General features: G+C 53.5%; 1 protein-coding gene across 2 annotated transcripts in view; it reads left to right on the top strand.

Annotated features, from left to right (window-relative positions):
* tfr2 (transferrin receptor 2) overlaps positions 1-17,563 on the top strand; it is a 99,403-nt gene that overhangs the window by 5,196 nt on the left and 76,644 nt on the right. The window lies entirely within an intron of this gene.

Raw genomic sequence — 17,563 nt, 5'->3', positions numbered from 1 at the left:
CACAGGCAGAGGCCTCAGTGATCCACGGGGAGGAGTTCTACACCAGCGGCACGTGGAGGGTGGAAGATTAACCAAGCTAACCACAGGGCCGCTTTGTTAGCTGGAAGGTCAGGGACCTTTGCAAGGGCCCAGGCATTTCGGATTGGCCGCTCTCGCCCAGTGGGATTTCGCCAACGGGGGTGGGTCCATTCGGACGAGTGGTGGGGGGGACAACCTTCACCTTCTGAAGCGTCGGCCCTTCGATCCAAAGGGATTGAGGTAAATAGTGCACGGTAAACAGTCAACATGACCGTCGACCCTTGACATCCCACCACCCTGCCATCGTCACCTGCGACAACAGCCCCGAGGTTTCGGCTATCAAAGGCCGAGATGGTTCATTTTCCAATCAGTTTCCTGTCGCCACCTCAAAGGGGCTCGGAGGTTCGATCGAGCCAGCGTTTCAGCCGCACTGTTCCCTCGCCCAGCCTCCCGCTTTGTAAACTCCGACCCTTCCCTCTGCCCCCAACCCGCACTGAGCCCCACTGACCCATCGCACCCACCACCCCACCCCCCTCCAGCCTCTGCTCCTGCCAACCTAGGTCAACCTACACCCCCACCCGCCCCCCCCCACCCCCCACCCCTGTCCAGCAACGCCTCGGTTTTAAAAAACCCCCACCCTTACGTCGGAACCCTTCCAACCCCCTCCGCCTCCTGCCCACCCTCTACCCCGATCTCTGTCACCACCCCCTCCAAGATCTCTGCGCTCCTCCGATCGTTCCACCACCTCCCCCAAATCTCTCCGAACTCCGCCCCCCCCCCCCCACCACCCCATTTCACCACCCATCTTCCTTTTTTGAAGACGGTCCTTAAAAACCAACCTCTTAGGCCAAGAATGTTGGCCACCCTGTCCCTCCCATCTCCCCAAGCGGCTCAGCCTCAGTTTTTGTTTGCTGATGCTCCTCAGGAGCACCCCTGGGGGACGTTTCATGACGTTAAAGGTGCTATATAAATGCAGACTGTTATTGCTGATGGAACATCATCCCTGGGGCGTTGTGTGGCGAGGTGGGGGGGTGGGGGGGGGGGGAGGTGGGTGGGTGCGGTGAGAATACAACGCCCACCAGAATCCAACTACTTCAAGCTTCTTACAGACACCCCCCCCCCATCCGAGACTAAATCCATCAAATATTTGTCCCGGGCAGACGATTTGCCTGCTCCTGATTGGGCCCGATTCCTGGAGGTTTGGTCACGTGACCTCCAACCACCCTGCCCCTCCCTCACAGCCTGGCCATTGGCTGCCCTCCATCCCTTTGGAATGGAAGGGCCAAAGTCCATCGGCACAGAAGCCTCGCCAATTGGAGAGCAAGGAGACTAGCCAGTGCCTGACTGACACGCGGTCCAACCCACCCATCTCCAGGTTTTGCAGCAAAGATCAAAGTATTGAGTACAGGAGTTGGGATGTTATGGTGAGGTTGTATAAGACATTGGTGAGGCCAACTATGGAGTATTGTGTGCAGTTCTGGTCGCCTAACTACAGGAAGGATATCAGTAAGATTGAGAGAGTGCAGAGGAGATTTACTAGGATGTTGCTGGGTCTTAAGGAGTTGAGTTACAGGGAAAGATTAAACAGGTTAGGACTTTATTCCTTGGAGCGTAGAAGAATGAGGGGAGATATGATAGAAGTTTACAAAATTATGAGGGGTATAGACAGAGTAAATGCGAGTAGGCTCTTTCCACTTAGATTAGGAGAGATAAACACAAGAGGACATGGCTTTAGGGTGAAAGGGGAAAGGTTTAGGGGGAACATTAGGGGGAACTTCTTCACTCAGAGAGTGGTGAGAGTGTGGAGCGAGCTTCCATCTGACGTGGTAAATGCGGGCTCACTCTTAAGTTTTAAGAATACATTGGATAGATACATGGATGGGAGAGGTCTGGAGGGTTATGGACTGGGTGCAGGTCAATGGGACTAGTGGAATAATATTTTGGCAGACTAGAAGGGCCAAATGGTCTGTTTTCTGGGCTGTAGTGTTCTATGGTTCTATACGTTTTTAAAAAATGGAGGAAAATAATTCTTTTCAGATGTCCCTGTTGCCACATCTCTTATTTCTGGGTACACCTGCCTGTGACACAACGACTGACCAAGTTGTGGGGGGGTGGGTGCTGTTCTTTACATGGTACTTGCAGCACAGCGACCATTCAGCCCGTCTACTCCATGCTGGTATTTACGCTCCACACAAGCCTGTCCCCACCCCCTTTTCGTCTCACCCCCCATATTCTTTTCTCCCTCATGTGGTTTATCCCCCTCAAATGTACCTATCCTATTCGCCTCGACCATTCCCTGTGGTGGGGGAGGGGGGTGCGAGTTCCACACTCTCACCACTCTCTGGGTGAAGAGGTTTCTCCTGAATCCCCCGTTTGGATCTATCAGTGGTCATCGCATACGGATGGACCCTCATTCTGGTTTCCCTTCACCAGTGGAAACACATCTTCTCCGTGTCTACCCTGTCGAACCCCCTTTAATAATGTTAGGGAGCTTGATGAACTCTCCTCGTTGTCCTTCATGAGGAACTGAGGCCCAGCCTCTGCAAGTTATAACCCCTTTTCAGAGTATCGCCCTTGTCAATCTTACTTTTCACCTCCTCTGGTGCCTCTATATAACACGGAGACCGGAACCGTAACTCCGAGTGCCGCCTAACCAAGATTTGGTGAGTTTAACATAACCCTCTCAAAATGAACCCCAGTGCTCTATTTGATCTCTTATGGCCTTGTTAACTTGCCTAAACTAACTTTATTGATTTGAGCATCTGCACCCATTTACCTTGTATTTATTTATTTTGAAATTCATTGGCAGATTGCAGGCCTGTTTTTATTTTCATTCGATGTGAGAATCACTGGCATTGGTTGCCCATCCCTAATTGCCCTTGACCTGAGTGTCTTGCTCGGCCATTTCAGGGGGCAGTTAAGAGTCAACCACATGGGGTCTGGAGTCACGTGTAGGCCAGACCAGGTAAGGACAGCAGATTTCCTCACCCACAGGGTCATTAGTGAATACAGATGGGTTTTTAATGATCGTTTCATGGTCACCGTTACTGAGACTAGAATTTAATTCCAGATTTTATGAATTGAGTTTAAACTCCACCAGCTGCTGTGGTGGGATTTGAACCAGTAATGTCCAAATTGTTAGCCTGGGCCTGTGGACTCCTAGCACGGGGGTGTTACCACCACACCACAGTCTCCCCCACACCACATTCCACCCCCCCCACCCCACCCAATTTTGTTCAGTAGACAGTGAAGGAGACTCTACGAAGTGACAGCATCCACCCGCTTTCCACAGCCAGTAAGACGGTCCGATTGCTTTAAGTATCTCCCCCTCTCAGGGAGCTACCTGATCCGGAAGATGGAGTATAGGGAGCAGGGAGGCTTCGCTAGGACTTGGCAGAACGCGAGGGCACAGCTTGAGTACCGTGCACGGTTCTGGTCACCACTTTTACAGGGACGATGTGATCACACTGGAGTGGGCGCAGAGGAGACTCGCGAGAGGGTGTGGCCGGGGCTGGAGGACTTTAGCGATGAGGAGAGATTGGATAGGCCGGGGGGGTTATTTTCCCCGGAACAGAGGAGGCTGAGGGGAGATTTAATTGAGGGGTGTTATGACGGACGTGGATGGAGTTAAACTCAAAGGGACAACTCCATTTACCTTTGCAAACGGGTCAAAAACCCAGGGGACATAGATTTAACGTAATCGGTAGAAGGCTTAGAGGGAAAATGAGGAAATGTTTGGTCATCCCAAGGGTGGCGAGATCACTCAGAGTGCTAGAGGCAGAAACAAATACCTGGATGTTCACTTGAAAATCCGTGATCTGCAGGGTTATGGGCTGAGAGCAGGAAGGTGGACTTAGACCGAGTGACTGTTCATTGGCCAGCACTGACACGATGGGCCGAATGGTCTCTCTCTCTGGCGTCTGATTGGCCTTAGCATCGACCCGCTGAAACCCCAATGGGGGTTTGGTGGGGGGGGGGGGGGGGGGGGGGGGGGGGTCTCAGTCTGCCGAGGAAGGGCAGCCACAAACCCAAAGCCCCAGCACAACGTACTGCACTATTCCCAAGAGGGGCCCATTTCTCCCCCCCCCGACCCTCCTACACCTCAGCCCCTCACCCCCTGACCGACGGGTTGCACTATTCCAAGAAACCCAGTCACCATTATCGACCCCACCCACCTCCAGAGGACACTCGTTATCGGGCTGCACATTGAGCAGACGCTCCATATCGTGGGTGTACCGACTCGCACCCTCCCCATCTCATCTCCACTTCTGGCCCTTAGGGCGAGGACAGTGCCAAGGAAGAGTTCAGAGGTCGCCTCCCGTGACACTTGGGCCTAATCAAGTCTCTTTGGCCAAATTTTTATAGAGTCGGCCTGTCCGATGAGGGTGGAGTCAGTGCAGCGCAGAAGGAGGCCACATTCAGCCCCCGTAGAGCAATCCAGTCCGTCCCATTTCCCCTGCTCTATCTCCGTAGCCTAGTTTATTTTCCCCACGCGTCTATCCAACTTCCTTCCGAAACCAGTCCTCGTCTCCGCTTCCACCACCCTCATGGGCAGCGGCTTCCAGGTCGTTACCTCTTGCTGTGTAAAAAAAAAAAAGTTCTTCCTCATGTCCCCCACTTCTTAGTCCTGTGCCCCCAGCGCCCTCCTCCAGTCAGCCAATGGGAACTGCTTTCCCTTGTCTAAAGCCGCCACAATTTTGCGGTCAGGCTTCCCCTCGGCCTCCTCCGGTCTGAGGAGAACGACCCCAGCCTCTCCGATCGAGCCGAGCGGCCAAGTTCCCTCACCCCGGAACCATTCTGGCAAATCTCCTCTGCCGCCCCCCCACCCCCCCCCCACACCCCACACACACAAGGACCCTCACGACCTCCCCAACAGAGTGGCGACCAGGACTGGACGCTGGGGTTGGCAATGCTGAGGCCGGGCAGTGTCCGGTGGGCATGGTGAAAGGGGCGGGATAGGGTAATGAGGAGGTGGGGGGGGGGGGTGGTGGAGGGGTGGGGGGTGGGGGCGGAGGTGTGACACTGAGCAGGCACAGTAGAACGGGTCGGTTGGATAGCATGGGGGGGGTTGGTGGTGGGGTGGGTGGAGGGGAGGATTGTTGGGGGGCGGGTGGGAACGGTGGAGATCTGACTGAGCTGGTAATCCCGAAACCCGCTAATCTGAAATTCCATTTAAAAAAATCTAGGCCCAGGCTTTCGGGCCTCCAAAAGGTCCTACCCCAGAAGCTACGTTGGGGTAACACCTTGGAAATCCCCATATGAGGAAGAAACGGGAATTGCCCCAGGAGCTTAAAGTTCCGCCGGGCGATTCCCCCTGCATCCGGAACCTTCCGAAACTCCGACTTAAATTCGGGGGCTTCGAATGGTCCCAACTTACTTAGCAGAATAGTTACCCAGGAGATGTTTATGAGGGTTAAAACCAGTTCTAACTCCTGGGTAACTACACCACTGACCACCTGCCCCCACAACCCCCCATTAGACCCGTCCCCATCGACCCCCTCCCCACCTCCCCTCACTGACTACCCCAGCCAACAACCCTCCCGAATGCCCCCCGCCCCTCAACTACCCCCCCTCCCGCAGCAAGCAACTTCCACTTCCCAACCACCCTACTACCCCCACCTCCCCTCACTGACTACCCCAGCCAACAACCCTCCCGAATGCCCCCCGCCCCTCAACTACGCCCCCCACCACCCCCCACCCCCCCACCCCCCCCCCCCCCCACAATCAACCTACTTCCCTTCCCAAGCACCCCCTACTCCCTCGCCCACTGGCCTTAAACACTTACCCCCTCTCCTAGCTTTGTCAAAGTGGCTTTTGGGGCATTTAAAGTTACCGTAGAAAGGGCCATGGCCTGGTTGCCCCCGGCGACCCCACGCTGCGAAGGGAAGGAGGCCCGGGAACAGGTAGGCCCAGGGCCCGGAATGCGGAGCGCCAGCCTAAGGTAAGCCAATAGGAGCGGGGTGGCGATCCGACTGGGATTTCCGCTCCAGGGAAGATTCAGCGCCTGGAATATGGAGCTCGTCTCAAACGGTGACCACGACAACCATCATCCATCGCTGTAAAAACCCCATCTGGTTCACTAATGCCCCCTTTTCAGGAGGGAAATCTGCCGTCCTTACCCGGTCTGGCCTACACGGTGACTCCAGACCCGCACAGCGATGTGGTTGCCCCTCTGAAATGGCCTGGCAAGCCCACTCCATTCCAGGGCAATTAGGGACGCCCATATCCCATGAAGAAAAATGCCCCTTCAGAACTACTCCATTGACCAAGCTCTCGGTCACCTTGTCCTAGTTAGAAACATAGAAACTAGGAGCAGGAGGAGGCCATTCGGCCCTTCAAGCCTGCTCCGCCATTCATTATGATCATGGGCGATCATCCAACTCGATAGCCTGCTCCCGCCTCATTTCAAGGGGCAATTAGGGATGGGCAACAAACATTGGCCTTGCCAACGACGCCCACATCCCCTGAAAGAATAAAGTTTAAAAAAGCGTACTGAGGCAAAAAAAAAGAACATTCTAGGTTCAAACCCCATTGAATTTTCTCCCCCCACCGACTCCACCACCACCACCCCCCCCACTCTCTCCTCCCCACCCCCACCCAGTTTGCACCCAGCGTCATCCCTACTTTCTGGGGACAACTCGAACAGCTTTGGCGATCTCACCTTGGGGTCAAATGTCAACAAGAGGTCAGCCAGCCTCATCCAGAGAATGGAAACCTGCGCTTGGCGTGCAATGGCAAAATCACAGTGTCTCACCTCAGACTTGGAGGGAAGGAACCCCGGCCTGTCAGGAAACAGGGACACATTGCCCGGTGTGGGGAAGGAGGGGGGGGGCGGCGCCAGAGTTAGACCCTTTGGTGCCCTTAACTAAGCTTGTATCACGCACTTAGGGTGAAGATCCTCAAATTACTGTGGGTCAGGTTGAAGGAATTGCGTTTATACCTACTTCAAGAATCCAATCCTAGCCAATGCTGTCACACAGAAAAACACAGCAACCAATATATACACAGCAAGATCCCCCAAACAGCAATGTTATTATGACCACACCATCTGTTTTTAATTGACATTGTTGAGTTGAGTGACACATATTGTCTTGGTCACCAAGGAGAAGTCCCCTGCTCTTGCTTCCAATCTTTCATGCCTGAGAGGGTCTCGATTTTAATGTCCTAAAAGAGGCAGCACCTCTGACAGTGCAGCACTCCCTCAACACTTGCAATGGGTTGACATACCCAACTCTCTGGAGCAGGACTCGAACCCACCACCTTCTGAGTTCCAGGCAAGAGGGGCTACCCACAGAGATGCAGCTGGCAACCGGAGGAGTCCGCTGCAGAGTGACCTCACCAAGTCAGTCAGCGGCAGCGAGAGGCGGTGTATTGGCCTCAAACCCCAACCCCTGTGCCCCCTGCCCCCTGTCCCCACCCCAAGGGACCATGACCTCCCAGAGCAACGGTCGGGGGGGGGGGCTGTGAATTCACCCAATCCGGCAAACTCCTGACCAGCTTTCCACAGGGAGTAAATAACCGTGCTAAATTTTAACATCCTTGTTTCCAAAATCCTTTCCGTGAACTGCTCCAGCCCCCATGACCTCTCTGCACTCCCTCTATCATTGATTTCCATCACTCCACCATTGATCCTTCAGCTGCCTGGGCCCTAAGCTCTGGAACTCCCCCCTTAAACCCCTCCCTCTCTTGTCTTCGAGACACCCCATAACCCCAAGCGTCCGCCCCCTTCCCCCTTCCCCCTCCCCCTCCCGTGACTACCTTTTTGGTCGCCGGCCCTAAATCTCGCCTTAAGGCTCAATGTCAAATTTTGACTGAAGCACCTTAAAGGCGCTACACAAATCCAAGTTGTTGTTACTGCTTACAAGGTTCCGTGGAAATTTCCAGAACATTGTGCCCATTGGCACCGCGTGATGCCACGTCAGGGTGGCAATGAATAAGTGTACAACTGGAGTTTCCCTCCCACCCCCCCCCACCCCACAAGGTTTGACTATTCCAATGCTGTCTTCATTTCTTTAACCCTTGTGAGCGTCTCTGGCCAGAACAGCATTTATTGCCCCTTGAACCGAGCGGGCTCGCTCGGCCATTTCAGAGGGGGCAGTTAAGAGTCGACCACACTTGCTGTGGGTCTGGAGTCACGTGTAGGCCAGACCGGGTAAGGATGGCAGATTTCCTTGCCCTAAGAGGGGCATTAGCGAACCAGATGGGTTTTTAATGACAATCAATGATCGTTTCATGGTCACCATGACTGACTCTAACGTTGTACTCCAGATTTTTTATCAATTGAATGTAAATTCCACCAGCTGCCGTGGTGGGATTTGAACCCAAGTCTCCTGGGCCTTAAGCCCAGGATCTGGATACAGTGACATGGCCAGCGTTGTCCCCAGTTAGCCTGTTAGTGAGAATAGGGTGGACGATCAGAAAAGCACTCACTGAATCCATGGAAAACTTTGGCAGGCAATGCAAGAAGTGATAAGGAAGGAGTAGGCCAGAATCTGAGACCCACACCCTTAACGCACTATCAGGGACGGAACAGTGCTGGGTGCGGCATTGGCTAATAATGTGGGATTCGGGGAACTGGTGCGTGGCTTTTATTAACTGAAAAGAAAGCTCGATTCAGAGCGTCAAGCTCCCGCGTGTCGAGTTTCAGACTGAGGCCTGGTGAGATCTGCTAGGGCCTGGATTCCGTTGTCTGCACTTTGACCTCCATTTCAGAAGAAAAACAGAAATACCAGGAAAAACTCAGCAGGTCCGGCAGCATCGGCGGAGAAGAGCAAAGTTGACGTTTCGAGTCCTCGTGACCCTTCGACAGAACTGGCCAGACCTGCTGAGTTTTTCCAGGTATTTCTGTTTGTGTTTTAAATTTCCAGCGTCCGCAGTTTTTGTTGTTTTTATCCATTTCAGAAGGTTACAAGTTCAAATGAGGGGAGGGAGTGTAAGGGGTTTGGGGGAGTGGGGGGGGGTGGTAGGGAAAACATGAGTGAAAAGTGAGTGAGGAGAGGAGGGCGAGGAGGGGGCCTTGGGGCAAGAGGAGGGGGCTAACTTTGAGGGACAGTATGGCAGAGAGTCAATTGCTTGATGCTTCTCTTTATGTTGTGGGGGGCAAAAGGGATATATCAGGGGGTTAGACAGCGGAGGGGGGGGGAAAGATTTTGGGGCATAGGGTGAGGGGGATGATTTTGGGGAAGAGGGCTTATTTGAGGGGATGGGCAGTGGGGGAGGGGCTGAAACCATCCTGGGAAGGAGGTGCGTAGACTGGGAGGTGAGCTTGCCTGGGGCGATGTCATGAGAAGGAGAGCTTGAGCGCTGGGTGTGAAATTCCTATTAATATAAGCCCACCAACTCCCACAGCTACCTCGACTACACTTCCTCGTATATCTCACTTTCTTTAAGAAATCGATTCCATTCAGTTTTTCCATCTCCATCTCATCTGTTCTGATGATGAAACCTTCCATACTATCACTTCCGATATAAATAAGTATGAACGTAGGAATTAGGAGCAAGAAGTAGGCCACTCGGCCCCTCGAGCCTGCTCCCCCATTCAATAAGATCATGGCTGATCTGAATGTAACCTCAACCCCACATTCCCGTCTAGCCCCGATAACCTTTCACCCCCTTGCTTATCAAGAATCTATCCACCTCGGCCTTAAAAATATTCAAAGACTCTGCGTCCACTGCCTTTTGAGGAACAGAGTTCCAAAGACTCATCACCCTCTGAGAGAAAACATCTCTCCTCATCTCTGTCTTAAGTGGGTGACACCTTATTTTTAAACACTGACCCCCTAGTTCTAGATTCTCCCACAAGAGGAAACATCCCCTCCACATCCACCCTGTCAAGACCCCTCAGGATCTTGTGTTTCAATCAAGTTGCCTCCTACTCTTCCAAACTCCAATGGATACAGGCCTAATCTGTCCAGCCTTTCCTCATAGGACAACCCACCCATTCCTGGTGTTAGTCTGGTAAACCCTCCCTGAACTGCTTCCAATGCATTTACATCCTCTCTTACATCTTCCATTTACCTCACTTCGCCCCCCCACAGTGGTTCACAGGGCCCTTGACCACGCCCAACCCATTTCCCCCACTTCTGCCCTCACCCCGTCCCCTGCCTCCCAGGGTCACAATCCCATGCCCTCACCTTCCACCGCAGCGGCCTCCATAGTCGGCAGATCCACCACCGCCAAGTCTGTCACCGTCGAACACTCCTTCCCCTCCCCTCCACGACACCCTGCTCCACCCCTCAGACAACCCCAACAACCGTCGGCTTCCCTCGGTACCTTTCCGCGCAAGCACAGGAGATGCAACGCCCGTCCTTTCACCTCATCCCTTCCCACCAACCAAGGGCCCCCAAACACTCTTTCCAGGAGGGAGAGAGGGAATGTGGAACTATCGGCCGGTTAGCCTGACATCAGCCGTAGGAAAAATGCCGGAACATATTATTCGAGACATGGTAATAGACCACTTCGAGAATCATTACACGACTGGACAGAATTCACATGGGCTTATGAAAGGGAAATCTAGATTCAGGGTGTCGAACTCCCAATTGTCAAGGTTCAGACTGAGGCCTGGTGAGATCGGGTGGTTGCTAGGGCCTGGGCTCAGTTCTGACCTCCATAGTCAGAAGGTCGCAGGTTCAGATAAGGAGAGGGGAGTTTTTGAGGTTATAACTAGAAGGATAGATAAGGGGGGACCTGTAGATGTAACGTATCTGGATTTAAGGTGCCACGCAAGAGGCTGTTACACAAAATCAGGACTTATGGGATTGGGGGGGTAATAGATTAGATTAGATGTTAATGGACAGAAAACAAAGAGTTAGGAATAAACAGGATATTTTCGGGTTGGAAAGCTGCAACTAGAGGGCATTACAGAGACAAGTACTGGACCTTATGTCTTTACAACCTATACACAATGATATAGGTTAGGAGCCTGTGGCCTGAATTTCATGCTCCCCTCACCGGTGGGTTTTTAGAGTGCAATGGGAGTGTGAAATCACACAAATGGGCTCCCCGCTGGGTTCCTGCCCGCCCCGACCTCTCAGAGATGTTACCCAGGGGCGGGCGAAGCCTTGTGGACAGGCCGCCCGCCCTTGCCCCAGTTGAGCCCCTTAAGTGGCCAGTGATTGGCCACCTAAGGACCATTCCCAGCCCAGCCTCGATGGTCAGGCGGGTGGGAGGAGTTCCCGAGTTTGGGGGAAGCCTGAAAATGATGGGGTTTAGGCCTCGGGCAGGAAGTTTGAGGGGGGTGGGTGCGGGGTGGTTGCTGGGCCCCTCCATCAGAAGCCCCCTTCTAACTTCAGGCTCAACCCCCACCCCCCACGCCCACGCCCCCCCCCCCCGTCACTTCCTTAAGATCCGGTGACTACTAGACCTCCCTCCCCACTCCGGCCTCCAGCCTCGCCCCCACAAATCCCTTCACTGTTCACCCTTCCACACCCCCTCCCCCCCTCACCCAAAGGCCTTCCCTACCCTCCCCCTCCCAGGGGCCCTGAAAACTCACCTTTCCCGGCACTCTGGGGACTTTGGCCCCTGGTTGGGGGGGGGGGGGGGGTGTTGGTGGTGGGTTGCCTGCAGTCCCAGTCCCGTCCACCGCAGCCTCCGGCGCTACAGGGGGAGGGGTGGTGACTGGTAAGTAAGGCAGCTAGAACGCAACGTGGCAAAGGGTCAACTTATCCACTATGGTAGGCAGCAGAACATTTTTTAAATGGTGGAACGCTGGGAAACGAGGGTGCTCAGAGGGATGTAGGCACCCATGTAAATAAATGACAGAAAGCTAACATGCAGGTGCAGCGAGAGAGGCTAACAGCTTGGAGAGCTTGTTACTCAGGGATCAGAAGATCAGATCAGAGTGATGACTTTTTTTGTTTGCCTTCCCTTGCCCTGTTTGCAGATTTCAACATGTTCCTTTCTTAGTCGCTGTGGCTTCTCTTTCTTTCCAACTTTATCTTAGCTCCCCCCCACCACCCCACCCCCTCCCTCCTCACCAACCCCACCGCACCCGCTCCGACACCATCTTTCGAGCTCAAGGGCTGCAGTGTCTCTTAGCGTCTGGCCTTTACAGAACCAGTTGTCAGGTGACTGCCTGCAGAGAGAGAGAGTCCCTCGCGGCAGAGGTCACATGACGTCAGCAGCAAGCCAGATAGGACATGTATTCACGTTGCATTTCAAAACCCAAATGGTTATATAGGTCCTTGGTGAGGCCGCTCTGGCCCAGGCCATGCGCAATTTTGGTCTCCATACCGAAACCCTTAGCAGGGCCCGGGATGAAAGAAGGTATCACTGACCGATGTGTCAATATGGGCTGGGACACATCTCTCCATATTGCAAAGGTCATCCAGGACAGAAACTTGGCAGGCTTCCAACAAAAGCAGTCTCCTGATTATTCGTAAACAAGCAAAACCCATTGACCTTTTTGTTATTATTCATTCACGGGCTGTGGGCATTGCTGGATAGAGCGGCATTTATTGCCCATCCCTAATTGCCCCTTGAGAAGGTGGTGGTGAGCTGCCTTCTTGAGCCGCTGCAGTCCATGTGGTGTAGGTACACCCACCGTGCTGTTAGGGAAGGAGTTCCAGAATTTTGACCCAGCGACAGTGAAGGAACGGCGATGTATTTCCAAGTAAGGATGGTGAGCAACTTGGAGGGGAACTTCCAGGTGGTGGTGTTCCCATCTATCTGCTGCCCTTGTCTTTCTAGATGGTAGTGGTTGTGAGTTTGGAAGGTGCTGCCTAAGAGTCTTGGTGAGTTGCTGCAGTGCATCTTGTAGATGGTACACACACTGCTGCTACTGTGTGTCAGTGGTGGAGGGAGTGAATGTTTGTGGATGTGGTGCCAATCAAACGGGGCTGCTTTGTCCTGGATGGTGTTGAGCTTCTTGAGTGTTGTGGGAGCTGCACTCATCCAGGCAAGTGGGGAGTATTCCATCACACTCCTGACTTGTGCCTTGTAGATGGTGGACAGGCTTTGGGGAGTCAGGAGGTGAGATACTCTCTGCAGCATTGCCAGCTTCTGACCTGCTCTTGTAGCCACAGTATTTATGTAGCCAGTCCAGTTCAGTTTCTGATAAATGGTAACCCCCAGGATGTTGATAGTGGGGGATTCAGTGATGATAATGTCATTGAACATCAAGGGTCGACGGATGGATTCTCTCTTGTTGGAGATGGTCATTGCCTGGCACTTGTGTGGTGTGAATGTTACTTGCCACTTGTCAGCCCAAGCCTGGATATTGTCCAGGTCTTGCTGCATTTGGACATGGACTGCTTCAGTATCTGAGGAGTTGTGAATGGTGCTCAACATTGTGCAAACGTCAGCGAACATCCCCACTTCTGACCTTATGATGGAAGGAAGGTCATTGATGAAGCAGCTGAAGATGGTTGTGCCAAGGACACTACCCTGAGGAACTCCTGCAGTGATGTCCTGGAACTGAGGTGACTGACCTCTAACAACCACAACCATCTTCCTTTGTGCTGGGTATGACTCCAACCAGCGGAGAGTTTTCCCCCTGATTCCCATTTTTGCTGGGACTCCTTGATGCCACACTCGGTCAAACGCTGCCTTGATGTCAAGGGCAGTCACTCTCACCTCACCCTGAGAGTTCAGCTCTATTGTCCATGTTTGAACCAAGGCTGTAATGAGGTCAGGAGCTGAGTGGCCCTGGCAGAACCCAAACTGGGCGTCAGTGAGCAGGTTATTGCTAAGCAAGTGCTGCTTGATAGCACTGTTGATGACCCCTTCCATTACTTTACTGATGATGGAGAGTAGACTGATGGGGCGGTAATTGGCCGGGTTGGATTTGTCCTGCTTTTTGTGTACAGGACAATTTTCCACATAGCCGGGTAGATGCCAGTGTTGTAGCTGTACTGGAACAGCTTGGCTAGGGGCGCGGCAAGTTCTGGAGCACAAGTCTTCAGTACTGTTGCCAGAATATTGTCAGGGCCCACACCCTTTGCAGTATCCAGTGCCTTCAGCTGTTTCTTGATATCACATGGAGTGAATCAAACTGGCTGAAGACTGGCATCTGTGATGCAGGAGACCTCTGGAGGAGGCTGAGATGGATCATCCACTCGGCACTTCTGGCTGAAGATTGTTGCAAATGCTTCAGCCTTATCTTTTGTACTGATGTGCTGGGCTCCTCCATCATTGAGGATGGGGATATTTGTGGAGCCTCCTCCACCAGTGAGTTGTTTAATTGTCCAGCACCATTCACAATTGGATGTGGCAGGAATGTAGAGCTTAGATCTGATCTGTTGGTTGTGGGATCGCTTAGCTCTGTCTATCACTTGCAGCTTGTGCTGTTTGGCACACAAGTAGCCCTGTGTTATAGCTTCACCAGGTTGACACCTCATTTTTAGGTATGCCTGGTGCTGCTCCTGGCCTGCCCTCCTGCACTCTTCATTGAACCAGGGTTGATCCCCTGGCTTGATGGTAATGGTAGAGTGGGGGATATGCCGGGCTGTGAGGTTACAGATTGTGTTCGAGTACAATTCTGCTGCTGCTGATGGTCCACAGCGCCTCATGGATGCCCAGCCTTGAGTTGCTAGATCTGTTTGAAATCTATCCCATTTAGTACAGTGGTAGTGCCACACAACACGATGGAGGGTATCCTCAATGTGAAGACAGGACTTCATCTCCACAGTGACTGTGCGGTGGTCACTCCTACTGATACTGTCATGGACAGATGCATCTGCAGCAGGCAGGTTGGTGAGGATGAGGTCAAGTATGTTTTTCCCTCTTGTTGGTTCCCTCACCACCTGCTGCAGACCCAGTCTAGCCGCTATGTCCTTTAGGACTCAGCCAGCTCGGTCAGTAGTGGTGCTACCGAGCCACTCTTGGTGATGGACATTGAAGTCCCCACCCAGAGTACATTCTGCACCCTTGCCACCCTCAGTGCTTCCTCCAAGTGATGTTCAACATGGAGGGACACTGATTCATCAGCTGAGGGAGGGCGGTACGTGGTAATCAGCAGGAGGTTTCCTTGCCCATGTTTGACCTGATGCCATGAGACTTGTCTGGAGTTGATATTGAGGACTCCCAGGGCAACTGCCCCCTGACTGTATGCCACTGTGTCACCACCTCTGGGTCTGTCCGGCCGGTGGGACTGGACATACCTAGGAATGGTGATGATGGTGTCTGAGACATCACTAGGGAATCGCTGGTGAGGAGCTCCCTGTAACGACAATGGAAGCACACCTCGCAGCTTTGGGGGCTTGATCTAGAGCTGAAGGTCACTGCGTCCAGATGTGCATAGTGCTGTTGGTGGGGGTCAGTAACAGGACGATGCTTGTGTATTATGCATCCAGCAGAGTTGGCTATGGGAGATGGTGGCATAGTGGTATTGTCACTGGGCTAGTGTTCCAGAGGCTCAGGATAGTGCTCTGGGGACCTGAGTTCAAATTCCACCATGGGTGAAATTTGAATTGAATTTGGAACCTGGAATTAAAGGTCTGATATTAACCACTGCCAATTAAACACCCATCTAGTTCACAAATGCAAGGAAATCTGTTGTCCTTACCTGGTCTGGTCTACATGTGACAGCTATGCGGTTGACCCTTAAAAGCTCTCTGAGCAAGGGCAATTAGGGATGGGCAATAAATGCTGGACCTAGCCACGTCCTGTGAACAAAGAAGCAATGGAGGTCTCTGGATGCTGCTCCCTCTTGAGATCCCCCAGCCAAACAAAGATTGTCCTTTTGGTTAGGGGTCCACGTAACGAAGTCACACTGACTGGAGTACAGTCACGTCTGAATCAGTTTTACAGCCATTTGAAAGCTGTCATGTTCACCAACTTAGTGACGCTGTGCCTGGAGAGACTGTACTATGTGGAGCTGCTCCAGGACATGCGCTGGTGGGAGTGTAATCCACATCCCACAGCGGGCATCTGTGGCCATGTCTATTATGCTCTCCAAGTATGGCCTTATCATTAGGGCTTATAGAATGGGGTTGAGAAACTTATCAGCCATGATTGAATGGCGGAGCAGACTCGATGGGCTGAATGGCCTAATTTCTGCTCCTATGTCTTATGGTCTTAGGGCAGAGGGAGACTATAAAGTGGCTCCCGTGATCATCGTGAGATTCCTGCCTCCAGCTGAGATCTTCATGCTGAGAACAATGGTGTTGTGGCGCTTTCTGCATTGAGGGTGCAGGGCCCAAAGGGGCAGGGCCTGGGGGGTGCAGGGCCCAAAGGGGCAGGGCCCGGAGGGTGGGGGGCCTGGAGGGTGGGGGGCCTGGAGGGTGCAGGACCCGGAGGGTACAGGGCCCGGAGGGTACAGGGCCCGGAGGGTGCAGGGCCTGGAGGGTGCAGGGCCTGGAGGGTGCAGGGCCTGGAGGGTGCAGGGACTGGAGGGTGCAGGACCCGGAGGGCACAGGGCCCAACGATTTACGGGGTCAAGAATTGGCCTGTTCAGTCAGGTGCGGATCCATGGTAGGAACCCACGAGGCTGGGTAGGCATTACCCTCGGATCGAGGGGCAGCTGACGACACAGAGGAGATTCTGTGGAGGGGATGTTCAGAATCATGGAAGGGGTGGGGGGGCGGGGTTGAGGGGTTTCGATAGAGTAAATGAGGAGAAACTCTTCCCAGTGGCAGGAGGGTCGGTAACCAGAGGGACACGGATTGAGGAGAACCAGCAGAACCAGAAGGGGGCAGACGAGGAGAATTATACCCCCCCAACCCCCCTCCAACTCCCACCCACCCCACCCTCCACACGAGTCACTGAAAATCCTTGAAGGGGAATTGGATAAACACTTGAAAAGGAATCAAGATGCCCGGATTTGGGATATAGGGCGGTGAGGAGTGGAACTAATTAGCTCTTTCTCTGCCAGCAGAGACATGATGGGCCTAATGGCCTCCTTCTGTGATCCTATGACTCTGTGAAGTCAGGACATACTTGCCCTAGCAGGGGGTGCAGGTGGGAGGAGTGTGACAAAGTTTCCCCAGACTGGCTCCGGTTATTCCGAAGATTATTCCGAGGGGAGATTGAGTAGACCGGGCCTACGTCCATTAGTGGTCAGAGGATGAGAAGTGGTCCCGTTGAAAGCATAACAAACCCTCCAAGGGTTTGACTGGGCGCTGGGTCGCTACCTCACCCGGCTGGAGAGCCCAGAACGCGGACTCGGGGTCTCAGGATAAGAGGGCAGCCTTTCATAACCGCGGGATGAGGAGAAATTCCTTCACTCGGAAGGTTGCGGGCCTTTGGAATTCTCCAGAGACAGGGCGGGTGGTCAGTCATTGAGAATGTTCAAGCCTGGGATCGCTAGAATTTTGGGTGCTGAGGGATTTGGGAAAGGGCAGACAGGTGGAGTTGAGGCGGCAGACCAGCCGTGATCTTACTGAATGGGGGAAGCAGACTCGAGGGGCCGATTGGCCTCCCCCCTCCCACCCCCCCCTCAAGGCCCTATTTCTCATGTCCTCGTGGGAGGGCTGACGGGGCCTCAGTCTAATCTCCCATCCGATAGGCGGCACCTCCGGCAGTGCGGCACTCCCTCAGCACTGCGGTGAGAGGCATATTGGCCTGGGGTTACGAGCTCAGGTCCCTGGGGAGGAGGGGGGGGGTGGGG

This window comes from Carcharodon carcharias, chromosome 33, assembly GCF_017639515.1.
Source record: "Carcharodon carcharias isolate sCarCar2 chromosome 33, sCarCar2.pri, whole genome shotgun sequence".
NCBI classification, from domain to species: domain Eukaryota; kingdom Metazoa; phylum Chordata; class Chondrichthyes; order Lamniformes; family Lamnidae; genus Carcharodon; species Carcharodon carcharias.
Note: the sequence above shows the minus strand (reverse complement) of the source record. Positions and strands in the feature narration are given on the sequence as shown.